Raw genomic sequence first — 22,462 nt, 5'->3', positions numbered from 1 at the left:
ATTAATACCTCACCCCACATCCTTCTTTCAGATGAGTTTCTATTCCTTACTGTAATCAGTGATCATGACACAAGTCCAGTTCACTACCAGCCTGTGACAATCTCTATTGTCATTGAAAGTCATATCATGATCAGCTTCCCCAGATTTGGTGATTCCTTCCTGTAATGTTTGGACTAATCTATGCACTACCCCAAAGCACTTACCAACACCTCAAAAGTGTGTCTATAGAAACTCATCTGAAATGTCTTGTCATGTCAAAATAATACCTTCAAAAGTTGCTGTACTACTTTGTAGATGTTCAGCCAATAGGTCCAAACTACTCAATGTACCTTGTTCTTTATTTTTTATGTAATATGTTTACATTTGAGAGTTTTACAGTTCGAATTTTCTTAACCGTCTATAGCTGGCATTATTGTAATTTCATCCAAGTAAGTTTTAGAGTTGAAAGAGTTTATCAGAATCTCAAAGGCAACATCCAAGTCCCAAACGTTTGTTTCTCGAGGAACAATAGGAGGCAATGGGCATAAATGCCACTCTGCTCTGACTGCTTCCATTGCTTGTAGGCAGTGGTAGAGTTAGTGTTCTCAGTACAGAGTACAAGGCGATATACCAGGAGCCATAAACGCAACACAGAAGCGTTATTATTAACATATACAGAATATGAACTTATACAGAATATGAACTGGTCAATTACACAACTAGAGTGAATAAAGACACAATAATTGATTAATAAAATAACTATTCACCATTAGCTGGACTCAGTTCCGTTTCACTTGAATGAATCGCTTGGGAGTCAGCAGCAGCAGACCATCGATCTTGTATGCTGAGAGTGGGACTGTATCCTTGAGACCTTGTAGGCAGTAGTATACTGCCCTGTCAAGGGCTAACCGCAGTAACTTGAAAAAAGTAAAAATTTAGTTATGAGTGAAATTGACCTTGTCAATAAATGTTTTATCTTGTGACCAAGTTTCAGATGTTAATGTCGCTCAGTTTTGGAGATATGGGGTTTTAAAAACTGCAGTAACTACAAAATCACACTCAAAACCCAGGCAGACCGCAGTAACTTCCAAACAGTGAAAAATGGCTTTAAAGTGTTTTGACTTGCCATCCAAAATGTGTTATAGGTAAATAGATGATAGTACCCAGATTTAACATGTATTAATGAAGTAATCTTTAGGCATACAAAAATATGACATAATTATTTTAATTAACCCCAAAAAAGCAGATATTGCACTCTGCTGCACGATTTCCTTAAATAATTATACAGGTAATGTACAGGCAAAGTGCAGTAACTTCAAATACAATGTTGTTTTCCCTCCAGCTTTCATAACTTAACCTAGCCATTTTGAAAATGAAATTTAATACCTGAATATATTGGAATGATGATGATCCAAATAAAATGGGTAGGTGAAGTTATGAAAGCTGGAGGGAAAACAACATTGCATTTGAAGTTACTGCACTTTGCCTGTACATTACCTGTATAATTATTTAAGGAAATCGTGCAGCAGAGTGCAGTATCTGCTTTTTTGGGGTTAATTAAAATAACTACGTCATATTTTTGTATGCCTAAAGATTACTTCATTAATACATGTTAAATCTGGGTACTATCATCTATCTACCTATAACACATTTTGGATGGCAAGTCAAAAAACTTTAAAGCCATTTTTCTCAGTTTCACTGTTTGGAAGTTACTGCGGTCTGCCTTGACAGGGCAGTATAGTTAGTGTACTGTATAGTGTTCTTAGTACAGAGTACTGTAGTGTTCTAGTTATCATTCTGCAAACATAGCCTGCTCTAAATGACGGATGGTGCCTCTGACATTCTGACTAACTCTTTCAATGAAAACACCATCTTGTTCCATGATACATCATGGTGCAAATACATGCAGCTGCATTTCCATATGTAGGTATGTGCACTATTAACAGTATTGCCAGCTGTATAGCATGTAATGTGGATTGGTATTTTGGTTCCACATTGGCAGGACCCAATATACAGCACAACGTTTGTGAATTTTACATGTGCCAAGCGGATTGACAATTTTCAGATAATCTATACATTTTATTCTGTACTGTACATAGATACACTGTGTTATCCCAACGGTCACAATAGTTGCCGTCAACATGTTTGCTCATTCTATGACCACACTATACAAATTTGAGTAATTCAGCCAGGATGTAAACAGCTCTGGTCATGTGCACTGCACATATTGAGACCCTTTATTATTTCAATATTTGCTGGAAATACATTGATACATCATTCAGTAACATTTTCAGAGCCTTATAACAAACATTATTACACTATTGTGACCAGAGGGATTAAATGTGTAATATACATTACATTGTATGTACATGTTATAACATGCATGTATTTATTTTCTATATATATTTTCTATATATATATATTTTCAATTTTAACATTGCCATAATGTTGGAGAGGGCAACACAATGTTTTTGTAAGATAAATAGATGTATACTCTTGGAATAGAAATAAATATAAAGAGTTTGAAGTTGTAACACAATGTTTTTGTAAGATAAATAGTTTCGATGAAGAACAAAACCTCCTAAATGCATACAAAAAAAGGGGAAAACTTCATATCTGCACTTTGCAAGGCACTAATACCTGGTCGGTATTGTTAACATATATAGTCCAAAAACAGTGTACGGTGTTTACAGTGTTATTGTACATTGCTAACATACAGATTATATATGTATACTCTTTTATACTCTTTGAATAGAAAAAAATAAAAGAGTTGTTTGAAGTTGATATAATGTGCTTGTGTAGTTATTTTTCTGTTAACTTTTTCACATGGATTTTAAAACTGAACCTTAAGTTATAGTAACTGCAAATATTTGAGTTGATTAACTTAAAAATTTGAGTTGATTAACTTAAAAGAAATGAGGCATGGGATGGCCTCAATGTCGTTGAGTTCTGTTAACTTAATCACATGGATTTAAGGTTGAACCATAAGTCACAGTAACTGAACATATTTGAGTTGCCTCCACTTGAGAACCTTAAGTCACAGTAACTGAACATATTTGAACTGCCTTAACTGAGAACTGTAAGTCACAGTAACTGAACATATTTGAGTTGACACCACTTGAGAACCTTAAGTCACAGTAACTGAATATATTTGCATTGCCTTAACTGAGAACTGTAAGTCACAGTAACTGAACATATTTGAGTTGACACCACTTTAGAACCTTAAGTCACAGTAACTGAACATATTTGAACTGCCTTAACTGAGAACTGTAAGTCACAGTAACTGAACATATTTGAGTTGACACCACTTGAGAACATTAAGTCACAGTAACTGAACATATTTGAACTGCCTTAACTGAGAACTGTAAGTCACAGTAACTGAACATATTTGAGTTGACACCACTTGAGAACCTTAAGTCACAGTAACTGAATATATTTGCACTGCCTTAAGGCGAGACACTGCAGGTGAATAGGCAAATATACTTTTTTTGTTGATTTTGAGATTTTGTTATATTTTGCTTCCTAAACATGTCTTCTATGAAACTAGTGACAATAAAACGTCAATAACACACATTTAGTTGTTTATTTTACTTCATTTTGCCTTATTGCATCCATAAAATGTCCACATATTTAATGGGGAAGTGCCTCATTTGCATATATAAACATACATTTCAGAAAACTTGCAATATATTTTTTCTTAGTTTATATGTACATAACAAACTGGGAAAGTTTCATAGTGATATCTATTCAAATATTTTTTGCCTATTAGGGGGTACTACACTGTACTACACTGTTTGTAGCCTGTGTGTAGTTCTGTTCAGTTCAATAACATCATTATTATTATTATTCAGTTATCAGGCATGTGTTTAGGTTGTCTATTACTAATGGTTTGATTAGGTTTTGTGTTTGTAAATATCTGTTTAAAAAAAAAGTATGGCATTTTACAATACAGAACTTTGAAGGCGTTTTCCCAAAAATGAGTTTTAAGAGTTTTTCCTCATACTCTGAGCCAGAAATCTCCACTGCAGTAGCACTCACATACACCAAACCTTCCAGTTCTATTCATATCTATGTTCTGAAGGTATTTACAAAAGGGTTTGTTGATATCGCATTCATACCCTGATTTATATCACATTTCATTCCTAAAAACATGGCGAAATATGGAATTTTACCATAAAAATTTACTGAATGGAGTATTTTCTGATTTATGGAGTGATAAAAAGAGATATCCAAAATCCCCTCTGTAATAACCTTTGGCTCTAATATGTCAACAAAATGAAACTATAATTTTGAAAATGGCTTTATCCAATGTTCAGATTTCTGTCCTGGAATTATATGCAAATTAGTGCATATTTAAGTAGATAATGCCTCATTTGCATATTTAAACATACAATTTCAGAAAACTTGTAATACAAAACAGTTTTGTCTTAATATAAGTAATCAACTGGGGAAGTTTCATTGTGATATCTATTCATGGCCGTAGCCAGCTATGAGGTCACCGAGGTCCGGACCTCGGTAACTATTTGTAACTATAAAAAAAAAAAAAATTATATATATATATATATATATTTTTTTTTTTTGTCAACGACCGGCCCACTACTAGGCTGCGACATCGGCCCATTGGTACTGACTGACACTGGGCTGGCCCAATCACATCTCTTACTAAGCACCCCCCCCGCCAGTCGTGCAGGTATATGACTGAGAGGGGGCTGTGGTACATGACTGAGAGGGGGCTGGTACATTACTGAGAGGGGCTGGTACATGACTGAGAGGGGGCTGTGGTACATGACTGAGAAGGGGCTGTGGTATATGACTGAGAGGGGGCTGTGGTACATGACTGAGATGGGGCTATGGTACATGACTGAGATGGGGCTGTGGTACATGACTGAGAGGAGGCTGGTACATGACTGAGAGGGGGCTGGTACATGACTGAGAGGGGGCTGGTACATGACTGAGAGGGGGCTGGTACATGACTCAGATGGGGCTGTGGTACATGACTGAGAGGGGGCTGGTAGATGACAGAGGGGGCTGGTATACATGACTGAGAGAGGGCTGGTACATGACTGAGAGGGGCTGGCTGGTACATGACTGAGAGGGGCTGGTACATGACTGAGAGGGGGCTGGTACCATGTATTGTGCATCATTGTAGGTCAAACCATTAAAAAGTTTATTTCCACGGCAGCCATTTTGGATTTTGGTCTCTCACAAATTTCCCCCGCCTTTTTAAAAAATCCATTGAGAAACGAAGTGCCACAGATGACCCAACTACTAGGTCCATATCGTATCATCATACTATTATTTTTTAAATCATTAGGATAAGGGTTCCCTTGATAAAGATGCATGAAAAGGCTGTATAATATACAACACCAGTAGCTCAACTGCATGCAAAAACTGCTTTTTTATTTGATTAGATTTATTTGGAAATTAAAAACACATCATAAAAACAAATCATCTTGACCAATTTGTATTCCTGAGGATATCACCTAAAAGCATTCATTAACAAGCATTAACACTTATTTCCAAGGTGGTCCTCGATGGAAGACATAAAAACACAGCACATTATAGCCTACTCAACTGCAAATTTTTCCTCAGCTGCAAAAATGTATGCCTACTTATGTATTAGCCTACAGGGAAAAACACATTCACAACAGGCAGCAAAGTTTGTTTTCAGCCAAGTATGGTAATAAGGTAACTATTAGGATATATATGGTATGGATTACTTACTCTTAATAACTTATTACTATCTGTGGTAGGTTGGTAGCTCTAGTCTCCACCTACACAAATTTTTTTGTGCTGTCCATTGATCATGCACCTTCACGTGGTAGGCACATAGGTCAAACTCCCAAAACAAACACACCATTGATTTAATTGCCATATAAGATGAATATAAAACAAGAAGGTGATCTATTAACTGTGTAAACCTTATGCAATATTCATCATTGATATTTGAATACTTGAAATCTGTATGAACTGAGTAGTTAGTATCAAATGAAATAAGATGGAACTGCTCCATGCATTCATTGAATAAACAACTATTTTCTCATTACCAGTATGGCATTGTTTAAATTGTACAGCTTTTTGCACATCTTTGTCAGGGGATTCCAACAATTCTGGACCTGAATGTACCAGTTAATTGTAATCATCTCTCTCCTTATGTCTAGTCAAGCCAGGTTGTGGAGGAGAGAGACAGGGATGAACAGGCTATAGACTACGTTGCCCATCCTGAGCCTGCTATGATGCAGGTGTTTTTACATCACCACCCAAAACAAGATTCAGCCAAGAGCGAGTGAGTACACTGGTCCACTTGTCCATGGCACTTACTACCCAGCTTTGTAATGGGTTGGGGGGGGGGGAATAGTACAGTAGGTACGCATATTTAAGGGGACCGTAAGGATGGTGTACTGGTGGGTGGTGTCCGACCGATTATAGTGGGCCGGTCTGGGCCAAAAAAATAAATGGACCTCCCTAATTTCTAAACCCTGGCTACGGCCCTGTATCTATTAGTTAATTATTTTACCCTATTCACCTGTAGTGTCTCCCCTTAACTGAGAACTGTAAGTCACAGTAACTGAACATATTTGAGTTGACACCACTTGAGAACCTTAAGTCACAGTAACTGAATATATTTGAATTGCCTTAACTGAGAACTGTAAGTCACAGTAACTGAACATATTTGAGTTGACACCACTTGAGAACCTTAAGTCACAGTAACTGAATATATTTGAATTGCCTTAACTGAGAACTGTAAGTCACAGTAACTGAACATATTTGAGTTGACACCACTTGAGAACCTTAAGTCACAGTAACTGAATATATTTGAATTGCCTTAACTGAGAACTGTAAGTCACAGTAACTGAACATATTTGAGTTGACACCACTTGAGAACCTTAAGTCACAGTAACTGAATATATTTGAATTGCCTTAACTGAGAACTGTAAGTCACAGTAACTGAACACATTTGAGTTGACTCCACTTGAGAACTGTAAGTCAGAGTAACTGACCATATTTGATTTGACTTAACTGAGAACCTTAAGTCACAGTAACAGACCATATTTGAGTTGCCTTAACTGAGAATTGTAAGTCTTAGCCAACTGAAAACATTTGAGTTTATCAACTTAAAAAAATTGAGGCATGGTATGGCCTCAATTTTTTTAAGTTCTGGAAACTTATTCGGGTTTACAGTGTGGTGCATACAGCCAGAAATAAGACAAAACATGTACAGAGGGAAACCATTTTGGAATCTGACAAAAGAGACAACCCTGGTAACAGAGTCACATTCGTTTCAGAATATAGTACTTCATCTCAAGTTGTTAAAAACATTATTTACAAACACTGGAACATACTCAAATGTGACCCTCTTTTAAAAAACATTTCTTCATTACCACCAAGATTTTGTTTTAAAAGGGGAAAAAACATAAGGGACGCTGTCGTCAATTCTATGTATAAATCCCCTGTAGTAAGTCACTCTAACTGGCTAACAGAGCTGTGTGGTAACCATCCATGTGGTCGATGTACCCATTGTTCAAACACTATGAAAACAAAGGTTTTCTACCATCCACAGTCTGGGCAGGAATATAAAATAAGGGACCTTATTAATTGCAACACCACTCATGTGATATACATGCTGAAATGCCCCTGTGGTAAGGTCTATGTTGGACAAACACAATGAAATTTGAAGGTGCGAATAGCAGAACACAAGGCAGCCATTAGGAACAACAATATGGATTATGCCATTGCGAGACACTATAAGGAGAGAGATCATGGATCCACAGCCTCTCTAAGGTTCATTGGAATCGAAAGAGTCACCCTACCACCCAGGGGCGGTGATATAATAAAACTTCTCTTACAAAGGGAAGCGTACTGGATTTTTACTCTGAATTCTGTAGAACCCCATGGTCTAAATGAATCCCTCGAGCTGAATCCATTTTTGTAACCACTATCCGTTCTGTGTAACCTGTATGGGTGGGGTTTTAAGTCTGTTTTAAACTGTTTATCAGGTCTAATGACCTAGGTATTTGTCACTTCTCTCATATTGTTTTATTATATATAATTTTCAAAAATGAGTCTATGTGTATGTATGTGGTCTCTAGGCATCATTCCTATACATAAGAGTGATATGTATCCTACAAAATGATCAAATTTAAATGTGATAATTGAGTAGCCAATGGGCTTGATGTGTTACGATTTGTCACTTCTCTCATATTGTATTATATATAATTTTCAAAAATGAGTGTGTATATATGTGGTCTCTATGCATCATTTTTATACATAAGAGTTATATGCATTACATCCTGCAAAATGATCAAATTAAATGTGATAATTGAGTAGCCAATGGGCTTGATGTGTTACGATGTGGGGTGGAGTATGCTGTACATAATGATGATCATTGACACCTGCTGCATAGCACCTGAGGAAGCGATAGCGAAACGCGTTGTGCAACAATAAAAAAGCAAAAACCAGTCCTGTGGAGTGTGCGGTCCCTTCTTTCCCTTGAAGGTATTCTCCTTTTAGTTTATATATATATATATATATATCCTCATCTGTTTGAATTTATCTGCATATATACCTCCAATATATCACTTATGGCTAGGACTGGGGTTAGTTCTGTCCTTGAAGCATTTGCAATTGAAAAGACACCACAGTAGGTGCTACAAGGTGTGTATTTCAATCTGGAAACTACCATACATAATAATACTGTAACATACATCAAAATAGCATATTTAAGAGTAGTACTCATTTATATATATATTCCATTTTAATCACTTGCACGTTGTATATTGTTAATGCACTTTACAATTACCAGATGCCAACTTATTTTTGTTGTAGGCCTACTGTACTTCTGCTGTATGATGACAATACATTTGAATCTAATCGAATCTAATGTTAAGACAAATTGTGTACATTTTAAAAGGGTAAATGGTAAAAGGGTAAAATGGTCATTTTAAAATATGGAAAATGTGTTTTGCCTCATCTTTGTGTAAATATGGGGGAAATATATATGTACTCCTTGCCATTTGGCAAGGGAAGCTGTTCAGAATTGCTTCACCTCAATGATGTCACAACGGGAACACAAACAATGAATTAGCTTGCATTAATCAATTAACGCTCTGAGGTGTGGGATATTTTGTGATTGTTACTTACTTACTTACTTACTTACTTACTTACTTACTTACTTACTTACTTACTTACTTACTTACTTACTTACTTACTTACTTACTTACTTACTTACTTACTTACTTACTTACTTACTTACTTACTTACTTACTTACTTACGCCTGCTACCCCTTCTGGGGCATAGGTCGTCAACAAGTAATTTTGTGATTGTGACCCCCCCTAATTCTGGCCCCCACGCTTTACATAATATGAAAGTACAGGTTCATACCTTCAAATATATATAATCCATTTCAGACAGAACGCACGCAAGTAAGTAAGTTATAATAATAACAATAATAATAATTATTATTGAAAAGTTCTGGATTTTTAAAGTCGTATTTGGGGGCAATTGACCAATGGTAGGCTTTTTTATATATATATTAGAGCTGGGCCGTTAACGGCGTTAACGTGCTGCGTTAACACGAGACTAGTATCGCGCGATAATATAATTGACGCTGTTAACCTTTTTCTCAACGTTGGGTCTGTATTGTCCTTAAATACTTGCCGTAGTTCACAGCTGTGGTGCCCGGAAGTGATTGCACGTATGTACCGGAGCTGTAGTCAGAATAATGTGTTAAACTAAAGTAACTTTAGTGGTCCGGTAATCATTGTTATACAGGTGAGGTTAAGAAGTCCTCAGGATATAACACAATTCGGCGATGAGGACGTCTGAATCTGCGCAATGCAAGAAAGAAGAAGTCCGTTGAGAGCTTTGTTTACATTATTAACGTTAGCTTAGCGAGTTAGCATGTTAGCTCACGTTACTCGGGCGGCACTTGAAAACATCTACAAGATGAGGACATCCACTTTACACACTAAAGGAAGGATCGACTGGACTATCGTGAGTGTTTACAACAGAAATGGCTTGGGTTATTGGAAATATTGGACCGTTTGATGACAATGTGGAGCAATATGAAATGAAAATGGGAGACCCTGATGTTAGCATGTTAGCTCACGTTACTCGGGCGGCACTTGAAAACATCTACAAGAGGAGGAAATCCACTTTACACACTAAAGGAAGGATCGACTGGACTATCGTGAATGTTTACAACAGAAATGGCTTGGGTTATTGGAAATATTGGACCGTTTGATGACAATGTGGAGCAATATGAAATGAAAATGGGAGACCCTGATGTAAACAAGACAAACGTCTTTCTCTGGTCTGCATCTCCTTAACAATTGTGTGTATTGAGCTGTACTCCGACTGTAGTAGCTATTCATTGTTCTCTTGGAGGTGGACCTGAGACTGTAGTAGCTGTTCAGTGTTCTCTTGGATGTGGACCTGGGCCCCATTCCTCGTACGTGGTTCAACTAAGTCGATCAAGATGTCATTATCCAGATTCAGTTAACGAGATGATTGAAGCCAGGCTATTCATGTTCCCCGAAGGCCGATTGACTCTCGTTAACTCAAGCCGGACTTGACGACTCTGGATAAGTGCGCGTGCCCGCCTCAGCCGAGAAGGCAGCAAGTGTCGAGAGCAGAGATCCTGATTCTCTAGCGGCATTGATTGATTAATTGATTTAAAACTTTAGTAACATATTGCAGTACGGCTCAATCGCCTCGCCGACAAGTTAAATGCGTTATCTATAGGCTAATTTCAAGTCCCTCATTACCTCAATCAATCAGATTATATTTCTTTAAACTTGCCTGCTGGATTGAATAATCAAATGAGATCTTGCTAGCGAAAATAATTAGTAAAACTGTTATACAGAATAACGATACGGCTCCCTTACCCATTGATTGATGTATGGTCGATATTTTACTTATCTTCTCTGTGGTGTAACGGGTTCTTCTTTTGACTTTCACGCAGACGACCGGGGTTCGAGACCCAGTCGTCTCCTTCTTTTTGCAATATAGGAATAATTCAATTTGGTGCACGTTGAGAGCTATATAAAGAATGACATCCTCAATGCATGTAGATTTATAATATTTTGACTTAAAACTAGGCTACCTTTGCGTATAATCATTAATATTATATTCCAAAAAGTTATATTGGAAACACGGGGTTTCGAACACCGGTCGCCGGGTTGCCAGGCTTGAGCACTACCGCTACGCCACTGTGCCAGATGGGATAAATTCATTGTTTATACATTAATGAACGAGAGACCCGTGTTTAGAATATTCTTTATTTTGTTGTTGTTGCACCGAGCGAGCGCCACGGTATATAACGTGCATTATTTAGGACAAAGTGAATTTAGTATCAGCATTTTGGGTCTATTTTACATTTCAAAAGCCCCCTCTGGAAGAATGGAGCACAAAAACGTAATTCAGAATGGTATAATGCAGATCGTAGACTGTGGGAATAATTTCAGGAAACGGGCTGTCACTTTTTTGCGGGGGCGTGGCGATGGTTCAGGCTAACTTGAACTTAAACTCTGCTTTCGACCAGGCTCAAACTTTTGGATCTGTTGTCATGGTGATTTGGAAAATCCAGGTACGGGGAATCGGAAAGTCCGGCTTAAGTCAGAATTACCAGAAAGTTATCCGGCTAACTCAGTTATCCAGGTACGAGGAACGGGGCCCTGAGACTGTAGCTGTTCAGTGTTCTCTTGGATGTGGACCTGAGACAGTAGCTGTTCAGTGTTCTCTTGGATGTGGACCTGAGACTGTAGTAGCTGTTCAGTGTTCTCTTGGATGTGGACCTGAGACTGTAGCTGTTCAGTGTTCTCTTGGATGTGGACCTGAGACTGTAGTAGCTGCTCAGTGTTCTCTTGGATGTGGACCTGAGACTGTAGTAGCTGTTCAGTGTTCTCTTGGATGTGGACCTGAGACTGTAGTAGCTGTTCAGTGTTCTCTTGGAGGTGGACCTGAGACTGTAGTAGCTGTTCAGTGTTCTCTTGGATGTGGACCTGAGAATGTAGTAGCTGTTCAGTGTTCTCTTCATTCATGGAACCGTTACACTGAGCTTGCACTGAATTTGTTGAGAAACCTGCTTCTGCAGCAGTCTGTGTGTGAGCAACCAGTCAGCAGCATTGTGAATTCAGAGATTCACTAAAAGACACATTGAGAGACAGGTTTGTGTGTGGATTAAGAAATGAAGGTGCACAGAAGAAACTACTGACAGAGAGTGATTTGACACTGGAGAGAGCTGTCAATATCAGTGTAACAATGTTAATGGCATCAAAGGAAGGGCACAGAAAATTACGATAAATCTGGTTTTAAAAGAAACACTGGAAATTACAAAAAGAAGAGACATGTTCATGCTGTTGAACAAGGAGATAGAACAGCTAGTGACTCCTCAGATGAAGAGGAGAGGATAAATCTCCTCCTCTGGTCATTATTTGGGTAGAACACACATTTTGAATGCATTTGGCAGACTTTTTTTTTTTGAGCCATTTTAATCTAGATTAATCTAGATCAATTCCAGGATTGCAGGTAGATTAATCTAGATTAAAAAATTTAATCTATGCCCAGCTCTAATATATATATATATCTGGGTAAGAATTTATTATCTGGGTAAGAGTACTCTCGACCACTCTTAGAATTTGGTCTTGCCTAAGAAAAAAGAAAAAATAAGAAAACATTGCTGAATCCCAGATAAGAACCAAATAAGAAAAACTGCTAGTTAAGAACGAAATCTGTTCTTATCGTGAATGAGGCCCAGTGTCTCAAAATGGATTTGGTAGCTGCATGTCTGTCCCCGATACTCGAGAGTGAAAGTACTCAGCCCCTCCCCTACGACTCAACTGTAGTTCTTTAGAGAGGGAAATTATACAGCCGGACAAGTTAACAATAATTAACCCATTTACAAGTTGTATTACATTTAGCAAATAAGGAAACAGATAGAGAACATTTCAAAACGCTAGAATTTGCGAATTTCTATTTTCTTTACCTAATTCTGAATTGCGCACGATTTTCGGCATTTATGAAAAATCCTCCCGCTGAGATGAGGCAGTTTTCACACCTTTTCAAGCCTTTTGTTCTCCCGCTCACAGGAGCTCCGACCTCAGAGAGTTTTAACTGGAGTTTTTAGGAGCCAGGAACACTGCATACCTAATCTACTGCCCAGTTTGTAAAGATTTTTTAACTTTTTTTTGGCTGTGGGGCAGCCAAACAGGGAAGGCTATACCCACCAAAAACAAGGGAAGTGTGCTGGAAAATAAATAATTTTAATTAGATTTAGGCTTTTAGTCATTCAGCTGACGATTTTATCCAAAGCGACTTACTGCAGTCAGTAGGAGGGGTACACCTTTGGCAGCTAAGGGTAAATGGCATTGTTCGTCTAGCAATGCAGAGCTAGAGTGCTGTTAACAACATTCCCCCAGGTCCAGCGGCCACAGTTCATATTATGAATAAAAAGGCTATTTACTAATGTTCAACAAAACTTCTAGACAGGGTCTCAGGTTATAAATAAAACATAAAATAGTTTTCATTCAGCCAAATTAAATGTTGTTGTTATTATTATGAAAGCTCTTGGTTGGCAATGGCAGTGGGCTAATTAGCAAAGCCAGTGTACCTTTTAAGAGAACAAAATGACCCAGGGAACACAGGCAAACAGCCAGTTATGTCAGGAAATCCAAACACTGACTCTCTCAGCATCAATATTTCAGTGGTGTCCATTACCTCTCCTGCTCCATTGTGGCTGCACTCAGCTGTGTTGTTTTACACAACTGACCCGACAGGGTTGCTTTTGCATTCTGCATGAATTAGCGTCAGTATCTGTTTCCTCTCTGTGCGTTCAGTAGAAAGCTATCTGGCTGCATGTTAGCCTAGCTTAGCACAATGAATGGAAGCGGACAGTGCCGGTTAGCCTTCGGGAGAGGTGACCAGGCTCGGCTGGTTTTTTGTTACTGTAAGTCCTTCTCAAACTAAACACCTACTGTATGTGCCGCTGAGACTAAACACCTACTGTATGTGCTGCTGAAACTAAACACCTACTGTATGTCTGAAACTAAACACTACATGCTACTCACCATTAGTAGAGCGGCAGGCGGCATTTGTGGACAGAGTGAAATCTTCTTAAAACACTGTCCCTCCACTCATTCCTGAACTTTTTTGTTAAGTCCTTCTCAAATGCCAACTGAATTAAATTTGCCTTGCGTCGATGAAGCATACTGAGGCGATGCTCTGTAAAGACGTTCTTGAGGGTAGAAAACGAATTCTCACAGAGTGCCATGCTAGCTTCAGTAGTGTTGTTGTTGACATCAGTGCCCACGCTACTAGGGGGAGTGGCACTGCTTGCTCCTCGCATGAGCCTCAGTCGTGTTTTCTCACGATCCTCCGACCCAGATGTCGTACTTTAAAAAAAAACGTCTGATGTCCATAATTATCCATTATATTTTGCAACGCTAACGTTTCAAAGATGGCGACGCCGGTATGAGTCAATGACCCGACCGCCACCGGCACTACTCTGCCTGTGATTGGCTAGGTAGTAGGAAACTAGGAATATCAGTGTAAGCCAATCAGAGGCAGAGTAGGGCGGGTCATTTCGTCATCATCCTAGGAACAGCCTTTATCTCACGGAGGAGATACAACTGGGAACGAGGTTAGGAACAGCACCAGGGCGGGCACAGCTGACTCAGTGGGCGGGCCCGGACCCCTAATGCCCGCTCATGCCACCGGGTCTGCCCCCCCCCGCACCAGACTCAAAAAAAGAGGTGATCGCTCTTTTAAGGCTGTGGCCCCCAAGCTGTGGAACCAGCTACCCCTGGAGATCAGAACTTCCCCCTCGCTGGGGACATTTAAGTCTCGACTAAAAACTCACTTTTACTCTCTAGCCTTCAATAAACCCTTATTTTCCCACACCCTAACTCACACACTCCCATGCAATTTTATCTTGCCCCTTCCCCCTTGTATCTGTTCTTGTGTTCTTCTATCCCCTATTGTACTTTGTGCTACTCTATCAAGTCATATCAAGTCAAGTCATTTATTTATAAAGCATGTTTAAAAACTCAAGAGCCAACCAAAGTGCTGTACAGTCAAAGCATACAAATTCATAATACAAAAAGGCACAGCAGGACAAGACAGAACAGTCAGAGAATAGGACAACAGTAAGCCAACACAGGCTTACTGTTGTCCTATTCTCTGACTGTTCTGTCTTGTCCTGCTGTGCCTTTTTGTATCATGAATTTTTATGCTTTGACTGTACAGCACTTTGGTTGGCTCTTGAGTTTTTAAACATGCTTTATAAATAAATGACTTGACTTGACTTGAAGGCAGTAGATAGGCCTTGACCTATCTGTACATGTGGGTTTTTGACAAATAATAATTGGTAAAAAAAATAAAACATCCACATAAGGCAGAAACTAGCCATGTGGCACATCTCGAAATCCTCAGCATCCTCCACAGATGGCTCTAACACCAGCAGCTCCAAACAGCTGTCAGAGAGAGAGCGGCAGCTAAATGGACACTATTTACATTGTTTATGTAGATGACAGCCCTGTTCTCCTGCCAAATCATATAGGCTATTTCATCTAAATCTATGCTGCCTGCCAAGCCCCTTCTCTGGCAGTACTCCCGCATCACACTCCTTGGCCCCCCCGACTGCAAATTGGATTAGCGGCTAAGATAGGATGCCCTAGAATCCATAAGGAATGCAGATGCGGCTTAATTTCGTATGAGCAAGCCCCTCCAACGCGTTCGGAATACATTATCATCAGCATCGCAAAGACAAAGTGTTGGATTAACTCTGCATTTCATCTCGGGGGCAAGTGTGTGTTTTGCGCAGGCGTGGTACCAAATACTAAATGCATTGGGTACGCTGTTTGAATGTACATTTACATTTACATTTAGTCATTTAGCTGACGCTTTTATCCAAAGCGACTTAAAAGTTCTGTATGACAAGCCATCAGGAAGGGCACAACTCTATCAGCTGAGCAACAATGTTCATCAAAGTGTTGAGTGCTACAGTGTAGGTTAGTTTATTAGGACAAGTGCATGACAGTACGGTTAGTTAGGGTTAGATATATATATTTTTTTTTATTCAGATAATGGTTGAAGAAGTGCGTCTTCGACGGCGAAATGTAGATATCAAAGAGAGACGACTGCTGTGTTTTATAACTCAAGCAAACCATATTAAAGAGGCCATATTATGCTCCTTTTCAACAAGTTCATATAGGTCTCTGAGGTCCGCAAAGCAGGTATTTTAAGTTTTTTCAGAAAACACCACTCTTGTGCATTCTAGCGTGTCTCTATCTCAAGCTGCTGTTTCCCACGCACATGCAGGGAGGGGCCTGTTAAACTGTTCAAACTAAGCGTTGCAGATCAATTATGAATGAAGATGTCAGAAATATATTTTAGTGAATCGTTTATGTGTAAAAAGAGAACATTTACGAGTGAGCCACCATCTTGAAAAAGAGACACAGAAGTCAAGGACCACCCACATGCAATGTGTTACATAGTGACATAGAGCAGTAATGGAAGAAAAGGCTAGACTACAAAATAATACAACAACAGAAGAAAAGGCTGGACTACAAACTACTACAACAACAGAAGAAAAGGCTGGACTACAAACTACTACTACAACAGAAGAAAAGGCTGGACTAAAAACTACTACTACAACCGAAGAAAAGGCTGGACTACAAACTGTTTGGTGTTCGCTATCAAGTATGACACTGATGGTATTCAGTTGAGTACTTTATTGAACACTCGCATCAAGTCCAGCTACTAGCATACAATGCATATCCTTCAGTCCCCTTCTACTGCCTCTACATATGACTCGCCTCTCTCAGGTGGAGAGCGCCCTCTCCTGGCCTGGTGGAGGTATCGTAACATCTCTCTTTACATAACAAATTGAAAGCATAAATGTGTCTTTTAGACTACCCACATCTGTGTCACTTAGATTAACTCCAAAGTGTACTACTGGGTTATGATAACTTCATATGCCCTTAACCTTAAACTTATACATCACTAACATTTTGATGAAAACTCTTAACATTGTAATAACATTGTTCAACGCTCTCGCCTCTTGTCTTTGTTCTCTCTTTATGTTACATAGTCTTTTGAGTATCTCACAGGTCTCTGAATGTTGGATCTGGTTCTAGTGTGTTTTGGGGTTTGGGTGTCTTGGTGATATTCTGACTCCCCCCTTGCGACCTGTGGTTCTCTATTCTCTGGTGTGTCTGTATCAGTCTCTGTATCCCCGTCGATTAGTTCTTCCCCAGGGGATATAGGGATCTTTTCTGTCACTGGCCGGATGTCCTTTCGGTTCCGGCGGTATTTCCTTCCCTTTACCAGAATGATGTAAGAGCGGTCACTGTGTTGATCGATGCATGTTCCGAGTGACCATCTACTGTCTGGGTCTTTGGGGTGAAGCAGGACTCTCACAGTTTGTCCTTGGATGATCACAGGCATGTCCCGTGCTTGTGTGTCATATTGGCGTTTCATTGTCACTGTTTTGGCTTGCTTCCGTTCAATGACATTCCTCACCACGGTGGGCTTCATCTGCGTGTCCCTGGTGGGCAGGAGTGTCCGTGTCCTCCTGGACATGAGTCTCTGCACTGGAGAGCTCCCTAGACCCTCTGTTGGAGTGTTCCTCCATGCCAGGATGGCTTTCCATGGGTCTTCTCCATCCAGGATGGTCTTCTTCAGCAGAGTCTTTGCTATTTTCACTGCCGCCTCTGCTTTGCCGTTGCTCTGACTGTGGTAGGGTGATGATGTCTTGTGGCTGAAATCCCATTCCTGCGCAAAACATTGAAAGTCTATTCCTGAAAACGGAGGCCCATTGTCCGTGAACACAATGTGAGGGATTCCATGTCTGCTGAAGTGCTTTTTGCAGCATTCCATAACGGTAGATGATGTGTAGTCTGCCAGCTCGTCTAGTTCCCAGTAATCTGAGTAGTAATCCACCATGATGAGGTATGTGGACTTGTTGACTGTGAGCAAGTCCATTCCCACCTTTGACCATGGGATGTGAGGGATTGGTTGGGGAATCAGTGTTTCCCTTTGTTGTCTTCGTTGGACTGCGTTGCATGTGGAGCAGTCATTGACAAAGTTCTTTACGTCGTTCGTTATGCCTGGCCAGAAGACGGTCTCTCTGGCTTTCCTGAGGCTGGCTTCTACGCCTGAGTGGCCTGTGTGAATCTTTGATAAGAACATGGGGTGTAACACTGTAGGAATGAGTACTCTGTCCCCTTTAAAAATAAGTCCATTTTCGACCGTGAGTTCCTTTTTGTAGGTCCAGAATGGATGTAGTAAGTGGCCTACGTCCTGTTTGTACTCTGGCCATCCCTTGATGACTCTCGCTTGTAGTGTTTGAAACACTGGGTCTTGTGCTGACTGAGTTCTGATGGTTTTCAGCGTCTGTGTGGAGATGTTGATGTTACTTGCGTGCTCTACGTGTTCTATTTCCTTCGTAGTGAGGCCCATGGCGTAGATCGTGGTTGGTGTCTGCATCTCTGTGTGCACTGTGTTGGGTAGTGGCGCCCTGGATAGGAAGTCGGCCACATGTAGGTCTTTGCCTTGTTTGTATATCACCTGTAGTTGGTATCTCTGTAGTCTGAGCAGCATCCTCTGTAGCCTCTAGGGTGCTGAAAGTAAAGACTTTTTAAAGATAATTTCCAGTGGTTTGTGATCAGTGTGTATTGTGATATAGTCTCTGCCATGTATGTACTGGTCGAACTTGTCGCATGCGAACACAATGGCTAGGCATTCCTTCTCTATCTGTGCATACCTTTGTTCTGTGGGCGTCAGCGTCCTGGAGGTGAATGCTACAGGTTGTCCATGTTGTAGGAGGACTGCTCCTAGGCCTGTCTCGCTGGCGTCACACTGGAGGGTGACCTCTTCCTTGAGATCATAGTATTTGAGTACTGGGTGGTGTGTGACCAAGTGTTTTATGTTCTCTAGTGCTGCGTCATGTTTCGGTAACCATGTCCATTCTATGTCTTTATCGGTCAGTCGTCGCAGTGGTTCGCATACGTCTGATAGACTAGGTAGGAACCTTGACAGATAGTTAATAAACCCCAACAGCCGTTGGAGTGACTTGACATCTGTCGGCGTCTGCATGTTCTGGATGGCAGTGATTTTCTCCGGATCTGGACACAAACCTTCTGCCGTGAGACGATGACCCATGTATGTCACGCTGGGAAGCTTCAGCCTGAGTTTCTTCTTGTTGAGTTTCAAGTTGGACTCTCTGGCTCTCTGCAGCAGGGCTCTGAGATTTCCGTCGTGGTCAGCCATCGCTTCTTCATTGGTGTTTCCACATCCGTACACCAAAATGTCATCTGCTATCACACTCACCCCCTTTAGGCCCACCAATATTTCATGCTGCCTCCTTTGATATTCTTCTGCTGCTGGTTTTATACCAAAAGGCATCCTCAGCCATCTGTATCGTCCTTCGGGAGTCCAGAATGTGGTTAGATGACTGCTTGCTTCATCTAACTTCACCTGCCAGTATCCATCTTTGGCGTCCAGCACTGAAAATATTTTTGCATTTGCTATGTCTGGTAACACTTCTTCTACCGTGGGCATCTGGTAATGTGACCTCAACAAAGCCTTGTTTAGTGCACCTGTGTCAAGGCATATGCGTAGTTTGTCCTTCTTCTCTGTGACCACCATGTTGCTGATCCATGGCGTCGGCTCTGTGACCTTGGTTATGATGGCTCCCTGTTCCATTGCTCTTATGGCTTTGATTACCCTCTCTCTTATTGGAATAGGTGTCCGTCGTGGCAGTTGTTGTACTGGCTGCACTTTGGGGTCTATTTCCAGGTGTAACTCTCCTGGTAGACAGCCAAGCCCCTCAAAGACATCTTCATATTTAGAAATAATCTCTTCTGCTGTCTGGGGATTATCTGTGTTCGGCTGGCTCTGGATGTCAACACTGTGAATTACATGTTTATGATTCACATTGATCAGATTCAGTCTCATGCAGGTTTCCGCTGAGAGCAGTGGGGTCTGCTCTGTATCCATTATCTGAAATCTGAGGTTGTATATCGTCCCTTCGTGATCCGCTTTGAGTTCATATTCTCCTCTGGGCTTTATCAGTGTGCCATCATATAGCTTCAGTGTGGCTTCGCTGTGTAGTAGGTTCGGGTTCCCGTCCTGTAGGATGCGTTGTAGGTCAGTGAAGCCCATTACATTGACTGTAGACCCTGTGTCAAGCTGACACTTCAGAGTCTCGCTGGGATCATAACTCAATGGTTTATCCGTCTGTGCTGTTAGTTTGAGATTAATGAACCATTTGTTTGTAGCGTTTTCCAGTGAGTTCACTTGAGAGATATACCACATTTCCTCTGATTGTTCATCCGAGTCTCCCTCTTTGTCTATCATGTGTAGTTGAGGTTTGTGTTGGTCCTTCTTACACACTCTGGCAAAGTGATTCCGTTTGCCACATGCTTTACAGGTGACCCCATATGCTGGGCATTTGGCCTTCTCATGCATTGATCCACAGTAGTGGCAGAGAGAGTCTTTTTGTGGTCTGTGTTTGGTGTCACTGTAAGTATTGGGTTGCCTATACGTCTTCTGGGTACGTGGTTCTGACTGACGTCCTCGTGAGGTATAGCTTGATTCAAAGCTGCGTCCCCGGGAAGTGTAATGTACAGCCTCCTGTTCTCCTCCTATTTTCTTAATTTGGATTTGTGTCTGTTCACTGGATCTACATGTGTCTATTGCTTTCATTAGTGTGAGTTTTGGTGCTCTCAGCATTCGTGCTTGTGCACTGGAATCTTTGGTGCCCATGACTATCCTGTCTCGAATGAGCTCTTCTTTTAGTGCATTAAATTCACATGTGTCTGCTAGCTTCCTCAATTTGGCTACATATTGGTCTGACGTTTCACAGTTTACAGTCATTAAACAGAAATCGTTCATATATTACATTCCTGTTTGGTTCAAAATGTGCCTGTAATGCCTGTAGTATTTTCACTACGTCAGCCCTGTCTTCATCTTGCATGTGCAGGTGTCGTTGTAGCTGATGGCATTCTTTACCCATAATAGTTAGTAGAGTAGCCACTCGTATCTTCATTTCCTTTTTATCTCGTCCCGTGGCTATTTCATAGTTTTCCCCTTGTGCGCGAAAAAACGTCCAGTTATTGTAGACGTCTCCTTTCATGTCCATTGGTTCTGGAACTGGGATGTTGTACGTCGTCATGTTAGCCACTTAGCTGTCCGTGTCGTTACCTTAGCAAGTTAGCTGTTCGTGCGGCTACTGGTTAGGTTATCGTTCGACGTATTTTTTATTTCTTTTTTTCATCTTTATCCTTGTCTTACTTGTCCTCTTGGCATGGTTCTGGCTTCTGACACCATGTTTGGTGTTCGCTATCAAGTATGACACTGATGGTATTCAGTTGAGTACTTTATTGAACACTCGCATCAAGTCCAGCTACTAGCATACAATGCATATCCTTCAGTCCCCTTCTACTGCCTCTACATATGACTCGCCTCTCTCAGGTGGAGAGCGCCCTCTCCTGGCCTGGTGGAGGTATCGTAACACAAACTACTACAACAGAAGAAAAGACTACAAACTACTACGACAACAGAAGAACATACTACAAACTACTACAACAACAGAAGAAGAGGCTTGACTATAAACTACTACTACAACAGAAGAAAAGGCTGGACTAATAACTCCCTTTGGCGTGAACTTTGGGCTTTGTAACTCTGCAGACGTTGTGCATGCACCCAGTGGCGGCTCTACCACTAGGGGCGCTAGGGCGCCGACCCACCTGCTGGCCAGCTGCTGTTAAATCAGAGAAGACAATAAAACTTTTTCGTTTTTGTGTTTTATAGCCCTATAAATAATATAAACATGTTTAAAATTAATAATATTTACTCATTTTAAGTATGTTTGTATTTCCAATGCACAATATAACGTTATTATCTAAATAAAAAAAACATCGTTTTCCAGAGCAGGAAGTGACATCACGTTTTTTGTAGTTTTTTTATTTTTTCGTATTTCTCGGCCCGGGCTATACGCGATAGCGCTCTGAGTGCGCGTCACAGTTTGATCGCTGTCTCCGTCACAGCCAATCAGTGCATACGGCGTTGTGCGTTGAAATATGACTATTATGTTGGAATCCGAGCGCGATTTGAAGCGGTCTAGGCAGCAGCGTGAACTTCCGTGAAGAATTTCCATAGCCGCATTTCGGGGAGACGCTCTCTGATTGGCCGACGCCAGTATTTTTTTCCATGGCAGAATTTCACAGAGACGATCTCTGATTGGCCGAATCCAATTTCGAATGTTCCAATTCTAGCTTCTAGCTTGGTTCCTAGGTTGGTCTAGGACTGTTGTTTGTCTTAGAGCGTGCCGTGCCGTGACTGCAAGTTCTTTAGACTGTTAAGCTTAGGCACTCTTTCAAAGTTGGTTAAGGTTAGAGTTTGTCTTAGAGCATGGCGATAGAACGCCAGGTAGTTTGCAGTCTGTTCGAGCGGAAATGGACAAAGGAATGTACTTGTTGA

General features: G+C 40.6%; 1 protein-coding gene across 1 annotated transcript in view; it reads right to left on the bottom strand.

Moving 5' to 3' along the window:
- The window catches only part of adcy8 (adenylate cyclase 8 (brain)), a gene marked incomplete at both ends in the record, with an annotated part of 388,672 nt that overhangs the window by 266,968 nt on the left and 99,242 nt on the right, over positions 1-22,462 (bottom strand).

This window comes from Notolepis coatsorum (genome assembly GCF_963971535.1).
Source record: "Notolepis coatsorum genome assembly, chromosome: 13".
Taxonomy (NCBI): domain Eukaryota; kingdom Metazoa; phylum Chordata; class Actinopteri; order Aulopiformes; family Paralepididae; genus Notolepis; species Notolepis coatsorum.
Note: the sequence above shows the minus strand (reverse complement) of the source record. Positions and strands in the feature narration are given on the sequence as shown.